The sequence below is a fragment of the Hippoglossus stenolepis genome, chromosome 9 (assembly GCF_022539355.2).
Source record: "Hippoglossus stenolepis isolate QCI-W04-F060 chromosome 9, HSTE1.2, whole genome shotgun sequence".
Classification (NCBI taxonomy): domain Eukaryota; kingdom Metazoa; phylum Chordata; class Actinopteri; order Pleuronectiformes; family Pleuronectidae; genus Hippoglossus; species Hippoglossus stenolepis.
In genome coordinates, this window is record NC_061491.1 from 18,656,513 (window position 1) to 18,671,566 (window position 15,054).

Sequence of the window (15,054 nt, forward strand, 5' to 3'; positions counted from 1 at the left end):
AATGGGATTTGTGCTATTGAAGATGTATTAGATGTGAAATTGGAATTGTCTCACATGAAAGAGAAGGAGATCGGAAAGGGGGGAGGAAAGAGGAGAGAAAGAGAGTGAAACAGTTGAAGCACAGTGAAATCAGAAATGAAAAAGTGCAGGCGGACAATGTGCGCAGTGAATAACAACAAATGGGAGATGATCGTGGATCTGCGACCCAGGGAAAGAAACAGATAAAAGCATGGGATGTTTCAATTGAAGCCACGGAGCTCCTGTAAGTACAGCTGACAATAAAACAAGAGACTATCTTTTCCAAAAGCCTCTTACACTGTATGGCTGGATGGCCACAAACAGCATAGTGGCTTTTGTGTTTGTTTTCTAATTCTTGGAAAGAGCAGCTCATATTGTCAACCTGCAGAAACAGATATCTGAACAGTCAAAATACAAGGCAATGAGTTGAGCTCCGTGTTCAGTAATTGAAACATGTGGTCTTGTGATTACAACATTTTTTATTTTTGCAGAGCCTGACCAATAATAGGATATATCAGTATTTGCCGATAACAAAACTTCAATTTTAAAGGGTTAAACAAACACTTTGGCTGTTTGAAATTGTGTCATTATGTAGTTTGTCCATTCCCAATTGTTTATTCTTCAGATGTTTACAATTATCAATACAATGTTTACCAATATAACACAGAAAAGATTTGCATTTATGTTTACATTTGATGTAAAAACAATCTTCATATATTTAAAAGTATTCAAATATACATATTTATGTTTATCTAAAAATTTAGTATTTATGTTTTCTTTGTATGTATAGATATTTATATATTTGCTTAGTTTAGGGTTAAACTTTAAAATATCAAGCCTCTTTTTAATTTCTTTGTCATAAAGATTCGATTTTTAAGGAATACATCATTAGTGGGAATTTTCTAATCCCCAATATCTGTATCTGCACCAGTCCCAGGAAGTCCATATCATCCGGGGTCTGGTTATAAAACAATGCCATTTTCTGTCATGCACTCCGCTCTCCAGATGTTGTAGGTTCATAACTCTGAGGATAGAAATGTGTCTGTAGCCCCTGTGAGTTACTTCCGGTCCATTCAGCCACAAACACTCGAGAACAGAGACTATGTTCGTGAACAAAGTGCAAAGCGCTGTTTTACATATTCTGTAAAACTGAGACCGTCATCGACGTATAAGAAGACGGCATCGGTTGTGAAATTCGAGAAGCGACCTCTTTTTAGGAACGACAGCAGCGAGGATGAAAGTAGCATCACATACCTCTGCACCAGACGCCACGCTTTTCTCTCCAATATCTATATACCCCACGGTCAATTTAGATTTACTTTGTAACTTTGAAGCGGATCTTTTAACGGCGCTCATGTTTCATGTTATTCTTGCACATGGTATCTTTTTTGATGGTTCAATCCAAGTATCACACTGTATAATCCACTCTGTGTGTAATCTTGCTGACTGCAGCTGGAACTGAGTTCTGTGCAATGATGAAAACTGACAAGTCTGCTATGCTGTGTCAAAATCACACACACACACACACACACACACACACACACACACACACACACACACACACAATGTTGTCCAATTTTGAGACGCTCTAACCCATGCAGTCCATCTGCTGTGTGGGTGTGTGTATGTGTGTGTGCGTTTATGTATTTAAAGTGTCCACAGTAGTATAGTGCAGCTGTTTGAGTTGAGTAAAACTCACCCATTCATTTCATTCTACATTGATTACTTCGCCCGTCACATGAAATACGAGCGCGCTTGGACTGCACTTTGAAATAACTCGCAGTGCAGTTTCATGTCACCACACTATTTCAGAATTTTTTAAATTACCGATTGGCTCGGGAGGAGGGTTGTAATCATATGTCAAAAGCTGGTGCCACATTTGTTACTGATTGGCCCAGGAGGGGAAGCATAATTCCTGGACAGATGGTACATTCACAGCTCCCTTTTGGTTCAATTTTTCATCTCACCTCTTATTTTATGTCTTATTTCCCATGTTCACCTCCACTTTACTCACATTTTCTTTTGTTTTTTCCCCCTCCTGTCTCCATCATTTACAGCTGTGTTCTCCTCAGACTCTTTGGCGGTGCAGTGATCACACTCGATTTTTCTCCTCCAAATGCATGTGAGGATGTGTTTCGCTCTCTTTTTCTCTCAGACACACAAACATACACTGTCACACATGCTTGGCATCTTGCAGAGTGTCACGTTATCTCCTACTCTCAGGTCTCAGTAATAGGGTCGGGCTCAGGGTCAACTAGTCTCTCCACTGCAGGGCTCTGCAGGAAATAGAGGAATAAAATGATTTTATAATTGAGGCGCTGGAAGATGTTATCTGTCTTTACGGTCGGTTGAGTATTATCTCAGCGTTGCTTTGATTTGAGGTCACAGTGTCCCATGGCTTTGATTTTGCAGGAGGGGTTGGTAACAGAGTTTATGATGCTTATTCGTGGATCATCTCTGCATGTTCCCAACAAAGAGTTTCTTCAGTGAATGGATGTAATTTAATTTACTGATGGCCTTTTTATGTTTGTCCCAGTAGGTGAGGTGTAGCGTTAATGTGGTGTCATTAGGTGTAAAACACAAGTGAAGGAGAAAATAGTTTCCTTGATACAGTTTTTCACCGAAACTCAGCTATGGCCACATTGAATTGAAAAAGTTTTGAATGGCTTTCAGTTCAATGTACGTGTCATATTGCAGCTGAATCTGTGAGGTCTGCGTTGGTGGTAACTACTTCATGAGCAATAGCTTGAGCGAGCAAGTGGCAGATAGTGCAGCAAATAGCAATGCATACATACTGTATATATACAACGCAGGAACGGAGCTAAACATCGAGTTAGAGATCTCTTTATGAGAAGTGTCAAAAATGTGGGGTTCATAATGAAACTGTGGCGGTACAAATTAGAATATGGCAGGCTGCAATAGTCTGGATAATTAATGGGAAACACTTGATTAAAATGGGTTTGGTATTGGTTTTCTCCATGTCTTTACATTTATTTTCATAATTCAGTCTTTTTTATCCTTAGTTGACGCCGACATCATCACATCTTTCTTCTCCCCTGCTGATTCTTCATTTCAGAGAATGTTTTTAAATAGTTACTTCCTTTGGGAATAATCTGCTGAAACTAATGTCTCAGTAATGCAAAAGTGATGCTGTATAGAGTGTTACGTTTCATCAAAGTAAGAGAGGCACATGGCATTCATAGATGAAATATCAAAACAATCTCAACAATAGAACAATATCCAAGGGTCAATTAACTTTGAATTGATTCAGATTAGAATAATGAAATATTGAATAATTAGCTCAATTTCATGGCTGAGAGCATCCCCTTGCAGAATTGCTAAGACTGGTTTTGTAACATCATAGCAGAGATTCTCTTTAAGAAACTCTTGTTAAGCTAAGCTGAGGAAATAATAATTCTGTCATTAAAGTGGTTTATGGCGAGCTGCAGGCAGGTCGGAGTTACCTGTAAAACATAAGTGTGCAGTGGGGTCAGCTCCTCCGGGTTGACAACTTTAGCATATGCTTCAACCCCCAGAGGCCAGATCAGATGTGTAATTGAGGCACATAACATCTGCTGCTCTTCACCATATACAGCTGGTTATTCCCTTCATTGCTCGCTCATTCAAACACCAGCCCTTCACGCCGTGACACTAGTATGACCTATCTCCCTCCTCCCAGAGGTACAAGCTTAATCTCATCTTGTGAAGTTCCTATACGCCAACACTGCTTGCAGTTATTCTGCCTATGCAAGAAAATGACTCACAGTGAACCCATATGCAAAAATCCTTCACTCTAACACTCCGAGGCTCCAACCTGGATGTTCCCTGGCTGCATTTTCAACAAATCCGAAGCATAATTTCTGTGAAATGAACCCTATATTAGCAAAGATTAGTGAGAATGAACTGCACTGTTAAATAGCAGCGGAACAGCAAGATAGACTTTGACCGGGCGAGGTTGACAGCAGCAAACCTCCTCACAGTGTAGCACATCATCACTGTAACACATTATCCTTTTAGAGTGAGCAAGTGCATTTTATAGATGAAAAAAATACACATATAAATGGTGAGGAACAAGGATCACACTTGCTGTGTGCATATCTCGTTTTTAGTGATTTTTCCAGTGCTGTTAAGTTACAGCTTTGCTCTTCTGTCGATGTTGAGTGCAGAATTGTTATTGACTCAAAGACTCATCATTCTTCTATTGTTGTTATAAGTTTTGTCATTGAAACATTATTTCCCAGCAGAGATCAGGTGGGCTTTGTTGTTTTGTTTGTGTATTTCTGCCCTTCGCTTGTTGTACATTACCCAATCCTGTATTGTTTGATTCCTGAGACTAAGGACACTTTCACACCAACTTGTTTGGTCAGCAGCTTCTAACGTTTCAGTTTAGTCTGAACCAAAAATAACAGATGTGAAAGTTGCCTTGGACCACGGCCCGGACAGACCAATTAGGCCAGTTGGGAACAATTGCAGTCGGAAAACACAAGTGTTTGGGCTTTTGGACCAATTGCAGGAAGTTCAGACAGTCATTACAACGGCCACAAAAGTCAAATGAAATGAACCGCTTTATTAATTATATCCATTGAAAAGGAAAGACAACTACCAGCGGAGTTGACAACACATCCATGTCAGACGCTCGCCCATTCATGAAACAATCAATGTTAGTGTATCGGTAGATGCAGGCCACATAGGTGGTTACAACCGGACGTGCGCTACATTACAATGTAAAACCTAAACTAACTGGATCAAATGTGAACAATGTTACAAAAACTTGAAATTTCAGTTGTTAAAATGCTGCAAAAAAGTACAATAAAAGTCTTGGTGTGTGTATATGCGTAGTATAACATAAGTCTATAGTGAAGACAGAGTGTGTATAGTGTTGTTTCCTCTGTTCATATGCTGTACGTGTGCACTTTTGTGCATGATTGACACACCTTTATCTGGTGTCCTGAACAGTTGACCTGTGGTGTATTCTTCATATAGTGCAGTCAGGGAGAGGAGTAGTGGAAGTGACAGACGGGAGGATGGACGGCATACAGATCACAGGAGGTCGAGGAATCATTTTATATTGGGTGGAGGATTAGTCAACCTGAAGAAGCCGAGCTGGCTTACAGAAACACTTCAGCAGCTCGGACAGCACACCTGAACACACACTCGTTCTACCTCTTTATCACAGACACACAAGTTTTATTTCTCCTCCTGCGTCCGTCCATCTATCTCCATCTGCTTTGCTCTCACACTCTCAGACAAACATTTGCTCGGCCCACCTCTCAGTCCTCTCATCTGACCTTGACATAGGTAATTTCAGTTGGTATGAGTTCTGACATTTTAGGGCACAGGTTAATCTTTTAATTCACCTGTGTTCTGCTCTTTTCTGGCTTGTTTTTACCTGCACTGACATGACCCCCATCAGTCGAGCCACTGAGCTAATGCCGCACGTTTTTGTTGTTGCCGCAGTTGTTGTAAAGATGTTTTACAGAGGCAAATACAAGGCTGTAATGTAAAGATGATTGTCTGGTCTTTTGGCTCATATTCTACTTCTAAACGTTTACTGATATCGCATCAAGAAGAGTAAACATCTCTGCTTGAATTAACTGTCTTGTGCTTCCATGTGTAAAATATCTCAGGCACAGTCTTTTTAAACATTTTACTATTATAGCCCCAGTGGCTTTTTGTGAAGTAGGTGTGCAGACTATTAATCAAGGGACAGGTGTAAGTTTGTCATGGTAGTGGGTGATAAATTCATTGCATATCATGATGAAGTATTTCCCAATGTTTTATTGGCTGTTTGAGCAACATTAACAGAACCTGTACCAACTAAACAGTTGTTTTGTGAACAGATAGATACAGTATGTTACCTTTTTGTAGTATAATTTATTTACATCCTTCTTTTTTTTTTTTAAACTGGAAACACCCTTTGCTTGAAATGCACTTAGTAGAGCGCATAGTTATGGCAAGGCCCCTGTCCGTTTATCTAGAGTGGCATGAACATCTCTTTTGATTGGTCCATGTCCTGTCCTTCCACCAACTTTCGTGGAAATCCTTTTTGTAGTTTTTTTGTGATTCTGCTGACAAACCAACCAACAAATAAACAAACAAGTGGATCGGGGTGAAAACACAACCTCCTCTGCTGAAGTCAAAGGCTTTTAAAACACAAAAAATAAGCAAGTTACCTTTCAGTGAGTTCTTTGAAGTCAGCCAAGGATTAACTGACCATAAATTGTTCAAGGTTTAACCTTGAATCGTTTATTCATCCGACCCAGTCAGGGATGTTTACAGTAAAGGTATTTGTAGTGACATAAATGCCTTTTGTCCTGTCAATGAAGTATAACTTTATTTAATGTACTGTCTCGTCCTATTAATGCTAAATATTTTAATCTGATTACCAACAAAGGCATGTGTAAGCATTATGCAGAATGCAAGCTTGGGCACTAAATCCAGATTGTGGCAGATTCATGAAACAGATTCCTTCTGTAGCTTGATGGGTAGATGGACATTTAATGTGGGGTATGGACATGCATGCAGGAAAAAAAGCCCTTTCCCCCTTTAGTACTGAATAAAGCTGATAGTAAATCAAATAAAGAACATACACAAACATACACACAGTCCCACACAAATACACAAAGCTGTTTACCTTAGACCTATCAAGACTGCTTATTCTATTTGTTCCAGCCATTGATCTTTTCATATCTAAATGTCAGGTTGCATATCCTCATATTTGCTGGGACTGGTGGTGGTGAACGTGTGCAATGTGTGTGTGTGTGTGTGTGTGTGTGTGTGTGTGTGTGTGTGTGTGTGTGTGTGTGTGTGTGTGTGTGTGTGTGTGTGTGTGTGTCAGCCAATACACTGTGGGTATGGCAGTGCTTGCAGCTGCGGTTTGATCAATAAACTGAAAGGCCGACGTGTGCACACATACCCTCACGTCTTGTACTTTTGAACACACACACACACACACACACACACACACACACACACACACACACACACACACACACACAGCTAAAAGATGATACATGTGCTGGCCCTGTTACCCTTTGCCATCACAACACATACTATCAAAGACCTTTGCTGTCCAAGCATTATATTATATGTCAGACAGAAAGAGAAAGAGAGGAGACAGGGAGGGCAACGGAGGGAAAGAGAGAAAGAGAGAAAACATATAGTGACTGAAAGATGTCTGCTGAAAGGACAAAAAAGTGAATGACTCTGCCGTTTTCCCCCCCCTTGTTTTCATCAGAATGTGAGTGATTGATCAATAACGCCGATGGTGTGTGTGGTGGGTGGGTGAGCAGGCCAAGACCTTGTCAAGATGAGGTCTGGTGGCTTTTGTTGAGGGCGACAGCTCTCGGTCGGCGTGGCGTGCGTGTGCGTGTGTCCATGTGCGGGCGAGAGAGACACGGAGTGAGCGACCTCGTCAAATGGGGTTTGCGGAGACTGTTCTTGAGCAATCACTGAAAAGAGAAGAAAAAAAACGTACACACGTAAATTAACACAGACACACGACGCGGCAGCAATCTGCATTATTCAATATCTTTCTCTTTGTCTTCCCCCCACCAGAATACAAGTGTCACCTTTATAGGCTTTGTAGACCACTGGTGTGTGACCGCGGCAGGATCGGACTAATTAAACAGACAGTAATGGAGGTGATTTAGAGTTATTAGTTTTGGGAGCAATCACAGAGGCCTTTGACACCCCTTTGCCTCATGTCATGGTACGGTCCAGTGCATCTAAGACTTCATTACATCGACCTCTGTTTCCTGAGGAGCTACTATCTCCTTTTATAATGTTATGCTGTTTAGAAAAGTCACAGTTTTTCCAGCTTCTTTTACATTTTAAATGTGATACTTTCACTGCAAAACGTCTATTTCAAATGCATTTATATTATATTTACACTTTTCCACAAATGTTTCCCTTTGTTCCTGCTTCTCTGCCACATCGAGCCTCAGAGCTGAATAAGGTCAACCAGACACCTTCATACCTGAAAATGAAAACTTCGTCTACTATTGCCTGAGGCATCATGTTTTCGGTTTGTCCGTTTGTCCGTCCGTCTTGTGTCCATCCCAGCCAGGATGAACTGATTCAATTTCTCGTGGTCAAACGTCACTGTGACCTCACACAATATGACTTTTCTGCATTGTGAACACGATATCTCAGGAACACCTCCAAGGAATCCTTCCAAATTTGGCACAAACATTCACTTAGATTCATGAATGAACTGATTAAAATTTAGGAGTCAAAGGTTCATGCCACTGTGACTTTAAACAACTTAAAATATTGTGAATGCAACATCTCAGAAACACCTTGAGGGATTTAATTTTTTCAAATTAGTTATAAATGTTCACTTGGACTCAAAGATGTACTATAAGAATTTGCTGGTCAAAATTCAATAATCGATGTTCTGATTTAAACTACACTGGTTGGCGGAGGCATACAACCACAGGGCAGTAATACTTGTTCTTTATTTATTTTGCAGGGTGATGTGAAATTTCCACACGAATATAAAAATTGAAACTACATAATAACCAAAAAATGTGGCACTTATGTGGCCAAGATCTCCACAGACATTCATCTATTTTTTTCAAAGAACTAATCTCTTTGTGAGCACACTTAGTCGTTTTTAATGGATTTATTAATCATATGCTTCTTTCAACCAACTCAGTCTCTGCACACTTTCATCAAAATGTATGACATTACTCTACTATTAGTGCATTCCTTTTATGCATGAGTGGCCTCACTACACTATAATAGATTTATCGCTTACTTGAGTTTCCATCCACCATTATGATTTTCTTTGATTTTAGTGTTTTTCAAGACATGGCGCTGAGTGTCACTTTAACAACAAAGTAGTCTTCACTAGCAATAACCCTCAGATAGGAAACACAGACATCTTGAAAATTAAACATGCGTATTCTGGGCTCTGTGTATTTGCTTTGTGTTGGCTGGTGGTCTTGAAGAGTAAGTTGTGTCCATGTGGTCACAAATCATAGCGAAGCTGTTATTTTTCATTTTCCACTGCTTCAGTCACAGCTGTCATAGACCAGATGTGTAGATACATGAGCGTTGAGTGAGTTTATGTTTATATGACAAGCAGCTATCATGTAATCTATTTTCACGATGATGTTATGTGGGTGCATGTGGTGCAACACAAGCTTTTGTGTGCATGCCAGAGGAGTTCCCGTTTATGCATGGGTGTGTGTCTATGTGTGTGTATGCTTGTTTGCACTCGATCAGTCAGAGCTTAGTGCTCCTCTGCCAAGTATTTAAATCCATAGAGCAAAGCAGTGTCATAATGCAATGCCCTCTGCTTGACATTGGTTCTTTCTAACATACAATGCAGATATGCAAACAAAAACACACACATTGACATCAAGACACACAACACACAATCAAACATGCATGAGACGCACCGGGGGAGTGGTGTGAGTGAGGCAAGTGACATTAAGCCTAAATGGCAGTGGTGACATGCAGCAGTTATGATGTATCAGGGAGAAAATGCCTCAGTTAGCATGCACTAAATGCTCAGTTCATAAACAGGGAGGGGGAGAGAGGGGGAGAGTGAATGGGGGAGACGGGCTGAATGGAAATTAAGTGAGAGGACGAGTGAAGAAACTCCTGCACTTGTTTTGAATGGTGGTAATGTTTTAATGTGTTTTGTAACAGATTTCTGAGACATGCAAATTAGACTCAGTGAGAGGAGTCTGTGATTAGGAAGGCGAGAGCGGGGGAATGGAAGAGGAAGGTGCAGAGAGGTTACGTAGCTCACTAATTGATGAAAGGGAGTGCTTCAGTGGGAATAAGGTGCAGGAGCGGAGGAGAACAGAAATTGGTGCAATCATGGTGGCAGTCAGGGAAGAGAAAGTGAAGTCCAGGTGTTCAGAATACTGTCACTGCTGATAGATGATTGGAAATCTTGTGCATCAAATGTAGTGTGAATAATAGATTTATAATTTGTATTTAACAAATTACAACTTTGATTCGGCCTTTTGAATTCTGACAGAAAACTCCACACAGCATATCATCTGTAGGATTGTCTAAATAACGTAATTGGTAGTTTTTCTTAACTCTTGCTGAGGGTTAAGGGCAGGGAATGTTGCACCTTTGAAGCCCTATACGAAAAAAACAAATTGTTGAATAAGGGCGATACGAATAAAATGTAATTGATTTGATTAATTGAATTCTGCAGCGGGAGTATACCTGTGTCCTATCTGTACCTACTTTCAATCTCTTAAACCTCAAATAAATGTAGAAATCAAGAGCATGAGAGACAAACTGTGAAGCCAGGGACAGAGGCACCAATGGAATGGCACCACATTCTTCTCATTGTATAAAGTCTTATTACAAATATCATCCTATTTTATGAAATCCGCCCTCTTGACTCGCTGTTTTTCAGCAGCACAAAAGCTTAACAGACAAGGAGAAGAAAAGAAAGGATCGAAACTTCATCTGCAGGAAATTCAATAATGAAAACACATTGGTTACAATTCAAATTGTGTATTACAGTTAACAAAACCACATATATTAAGTGTCCTTTGTCATCAGCATCTTCTCTGTCTGTCTCTGCCGCCCCCCATCGTCCATGCCCACTTTCTCCCCATTACTCTAGTGTCTCTCTGTATATTTGTCGTTGTCTTACAGCGTTCAGGTGGAAGAAAAGGTTTGAGATGATAACAGTAATCCTGCTCCTCCACCTCAAGACACAGACACATTGCACCCCCCATGCATCCAGACACAGAAACGCCAAATTAATTACAGTAATCAAGAAGGACGCTTGGATGAGGGTTGATAGCAGGGTAATTTTTTGGAAGTGTGTCAGAGGAGGCATAACCACAGCTTTGCAAATAGAAGCACTTTTCTCTGGGCAGATAACGTAACAGCGGCCGGACATGCTTCTGTTTTTAGATGTTTGTCTGTGTAATGTATGTATGGGTGTTTTATCGCAGCTTGCGCCCACATGTTTAAGCGTGAAGCCTGGATATGCCTAGTTTGGAGGGTGGGCTGTAGGCTATTTGCTTGATTTGATCACAAATAGTGCGTGAAATTAAATTACACAACTAGTTTTCAATTTGGAGCACTTTATTCAATAGCAACACCCACTTTCCCTCCTTAAGCTACCCGCATAGTGTACTGAGGCAATATCTGCTTTTGCATTAATAGATTTTACCCTCTCATATGCAGAGACACAAACAGCCATATACATATACTGTATGCTATAAAGGCATATTGAATAAAAGACAAACAAAATATAGGAATTGCTCGTCTCCCTGTACAATTTGAACACATGATGTGTGTGTTTGTATCTGTGTGACTGTGTGTGTAGTATTGTTAAATCTGACCTACTGTTGTCAAGTCAGGCCTTGGTATGAGCCCCAGGCTTTGACTCTCTTGTAAGCCAACATCACCCAGTTGCCAGAATCAATGATTTTTCCTCTTTGTTGGACTCCTCCAGGAGTGACAGGTAGCCGAAGATTATTACAGGATCACAACAGTGTTTCGCCGTACTGTGGCCACTCGATAAAGCGCTTGCCAGACTGGCGCTCGCAGTGGTACGATGTTGCAGATCAGTCTTAGTTTTCCGTGTCTGCTCCCAGACTTTGAGAAAAGGCTTAGTCATATTGACACTGAGTGATTGGATTTGTTCCGGACCACAGAGCCGTTGTCTGTATGATCTTCTGGCTTCAAAGGAAGCGAGAACTGGGCAGAGATGAAGCTTTTGTGGAGCTGGTCGGAGAGGTCAGAATCATCTCTGTGGAGGCGCGAAGGAACGGTGCCCAGGTGACTCCTGCCCACCTGCAGTGTTGGCACAGAGTTCATAACAGTTTTTTTTTAATTTTGTACATGGAGACAAACACACACATGCAGCCACGTGAGAAGGCTGTTTGCGGTGTTTGCACTTGTGTGTCTGTTTGTGAGTGTGTGTGAGAGACGGCACATGAGAGAGTGAGCGTATTGAACAGTTCCAGCCCCTCAGGAGTCATGTCTAGTGTTAGGAGTCTGCCCTTTCGCTAATTAGCTTGAAACATCTGTCCAGACGGCTGCCGGAGGGTGGTCATAATGGGAGAAGTGGAAACGCTCACATCCGCCAGCACTTCAATACACACAAACACGCATCGACATTTATTTATTGACCATTTAGAAATTATCCTGCGCACACTCAGACATGGTTTTACATTTGCATGTTTAAAAAATGACATGATTTACCAATAATCCTATGTGAACATGTACTAATCTCCTAATGAGCACCAAGGGAAGGGAACATGGGGATGGACAGTAACAGCTTTCCAAACCTCCGTCCTCCTTTCTCCCTCCTCCACTGCTCCGAGTTGCTGTTTTTTTGCAGTGCTCCAATAGACAGAGACAGAAATAACATGAGATCAAAAAAATGATGAAGAACCCCAAGTATGCTCGCGATTTAAACAGTTTATTTTCCAGCTGTGTTCCTGAAAAAAGTGTTAAGAAGAGAAGGAGCAGAGACGCTGACAGACATGAGAAATTAAGACAAATCTTGTATTTTGCATCCTCCTTCCTGCCGTGCATCCCTTTTCTGTGTCGCAGCCATGTTTCCTGCAGAGGCTGTATTTTATGGAAGCCGTCAGTGTTAAAATGACGAAGTTTTATGGAGACTCTGTGGCAGATTAAACCACTATTAGCCATGCTCCATCACCCTCTCCAGCTGTTGCCTTTTGTTTACGGCTAAAAAGTGTTTTATGACACGCGGTGCCATAGTCACCTCGACAATTATAGCTAATGATATACGAGTGGCACTGTATTTTTACACCGGCGGTGGAGGGGGAGAGGGTCTGGAGGGGGCAGGCACAGAGCGAGAAGTGAGCGAGTACAGGAGAGCAGCAATTACGGGATGAGAAGTGCGGCAGAGGTGATGATAAGAAAGGAGAACTGCAGATGGGTGGAATCGGGAGGGAGAAGGGGTAGAAACAAGTGCTGACAGGAGAAAGTCCAAAAAGCAAAGTTAAAAACAACCTTATTCCGTTTATCACAAGTAAATTACACAGATTGAGTGATGTGTCTTACCATTATTTTGTCAAATGTGTGTAATGAATATAGATAATTGAAAAGAAGAGAAGGCGTGTGGATGATAAATTACAGTGGTATTTGGTTTAAATGAGAATAACAACCACATGTATTTACTGCTGCACATACATTTTTCTAAATGGCACCATGCTTTTCCATCTTCAGAGGTGTTTAATTTAACCATCAATAAGTGATGCTCGACTTACTTATTGTTATTTACCTTGTGCCCAGATTGACACTTCTGTCTATTTACATTTGTAAATGTAACACTTGTAAAATCCAGTGGCGTATCAAGAAATTAGTTTTTAAAATCAGGGGCTATAAAGGGGCCACAATTTAAACAAAGGGGCCAATTACAAGTTCAACATCCCTGATTCAGTAAGGTTTGTTTACTGTTAGCTCTATAACTATCAGCCACACATCATTGAATATACTTTGGAAAATGTTCCTCGTACAAGCACATTGTGCACTTCAAAAAAGCTCAGAAAATAAAGATTCTCAGCAAATGTCATATTTATAGTCTTATTATTAATTGACTAGTTTATTTAAAAAAAGAGGGGGGCCCATCGTGGGTACATCATATTTCAGCTGGGGCCAGTGCCCCCTCTGGCCCTTCCCCTGGATACACCCCTGATAAAATCTCTTCCCCAAGAAATAGTTTTTATCATAACATGCGGTTAATTTATTCATGTTGTGAATTGGAAAAAAAGGAGAAACAAGTAGGGGGGGGGTGAGAAGAAGATGAAAGTAACGTGAGTAAATAGATCTCAACATCCTCCTGGTCACAGACAATGATTGAGCAGAGATGTTAGACACTGACAGAGTTCAGTGATAACAGGAGAAACAGCCACTTGAATCAGCAGCTAGAGAGAGAGAGAGCTAAAAAGAAGCACCTGCTGCTGTTTAAATGGACATTATAACATTAGTGTACTGACAGATGTAGTGCAGATGTACAGTGGGTGTGTCTGGAGCGCCAAATGTTTTTGCCCTATGAGTGTGTCTGTGTGTGTGTGTCTGTGTGTGCGCAGTTGCTCTTTCAGTGCACCACCCCAAGTGTCCTTGCTGCAACGTTTAACAATGGTGTAGCTACTAGTAAAGAGTTGACACATAAATATTTAAGTTGAATCGTTAATAATTCATGAAAAAGGTTTGCTTTTTCCGAGTGTGTGTGAGATAAGGAGACCAAACGCCGCACAACCTACGCAAAGCATCTTTGCTAGTTTCAGGCAAGCACAGTTGTCATTGTCCCGTCCAGCGCTTCTGTTTTTTTATGTACTTGCACCCACCTGAGCACCCATGGGTGTTGGTGTGCTGCTGTCTTAAGGCCTTAGGGAGCAATTGCACACTTGACCAACAAACACCTGGTCTGAAGTCAATGGGAACAGTGGTATGGCTTACATGCGCAATGCATTTCCTCAGAAGCCTTCTTTCTTACTCCCTCGCAAATCTGCTCTTATGATATCAATCCACCAAATTGCAAGTGCACCTGGTTTTTAAGGGGAATGGGGCTCTGATTAGTTTCTTGTATGTTGTTGTGCCCTAAACACCCCATTGATTAAGTAAGAGTCAAAACACAAGTTTTTTGAACAATGTAGCGCAGCACGCTTCTTTTTTCTCTAGTTACAGTCAATTGGATTTGGACAAACCCTTAATACACTTGTGCTTCAGATCATTAAAATAGGGCCTAAAGGGAGGGACAGAGAGAGAGAGAGAGAGAATTCTACTCACAGGTTTGTCTAATGAGAAAAAAGTTGTAACGCTGACATTTAAGCGTGAGTTTATGTGGGAGTTTCTGCAGTTATTTTGTCACAGACAAGCAAGTTTAGCCATTTCTGCAGTGTTTGAAGAGCGATTTGGCAGATTACTTGAGCACCTTTGATACAAGCTACACACTGGGTTTCTGCTTTGCACATTTCCATAATGTTCTCTCAAAAATATTCACACTTCAGACACAAAGAATCGCATTATCCAAGACGGAAAATATGTTTTAAAGGGATTGATTTTTCT

At 40.9% G+C, this 15,054-nt stretch overlaps 1 protein-coding gene across 2 annotated transcripts in view; it reads left to right on the forward strand.

The window, feature by feature from the left end:
* grid2 (glutamate receptor, ionotropic, delta 2) overlaps positions 1–15,054 on the forward strand; it is a 441,472-nt gene that overhangs the window by 277,328 nt on the left and 149,090 nt on the right. The window lies entirely within an intron of this gene.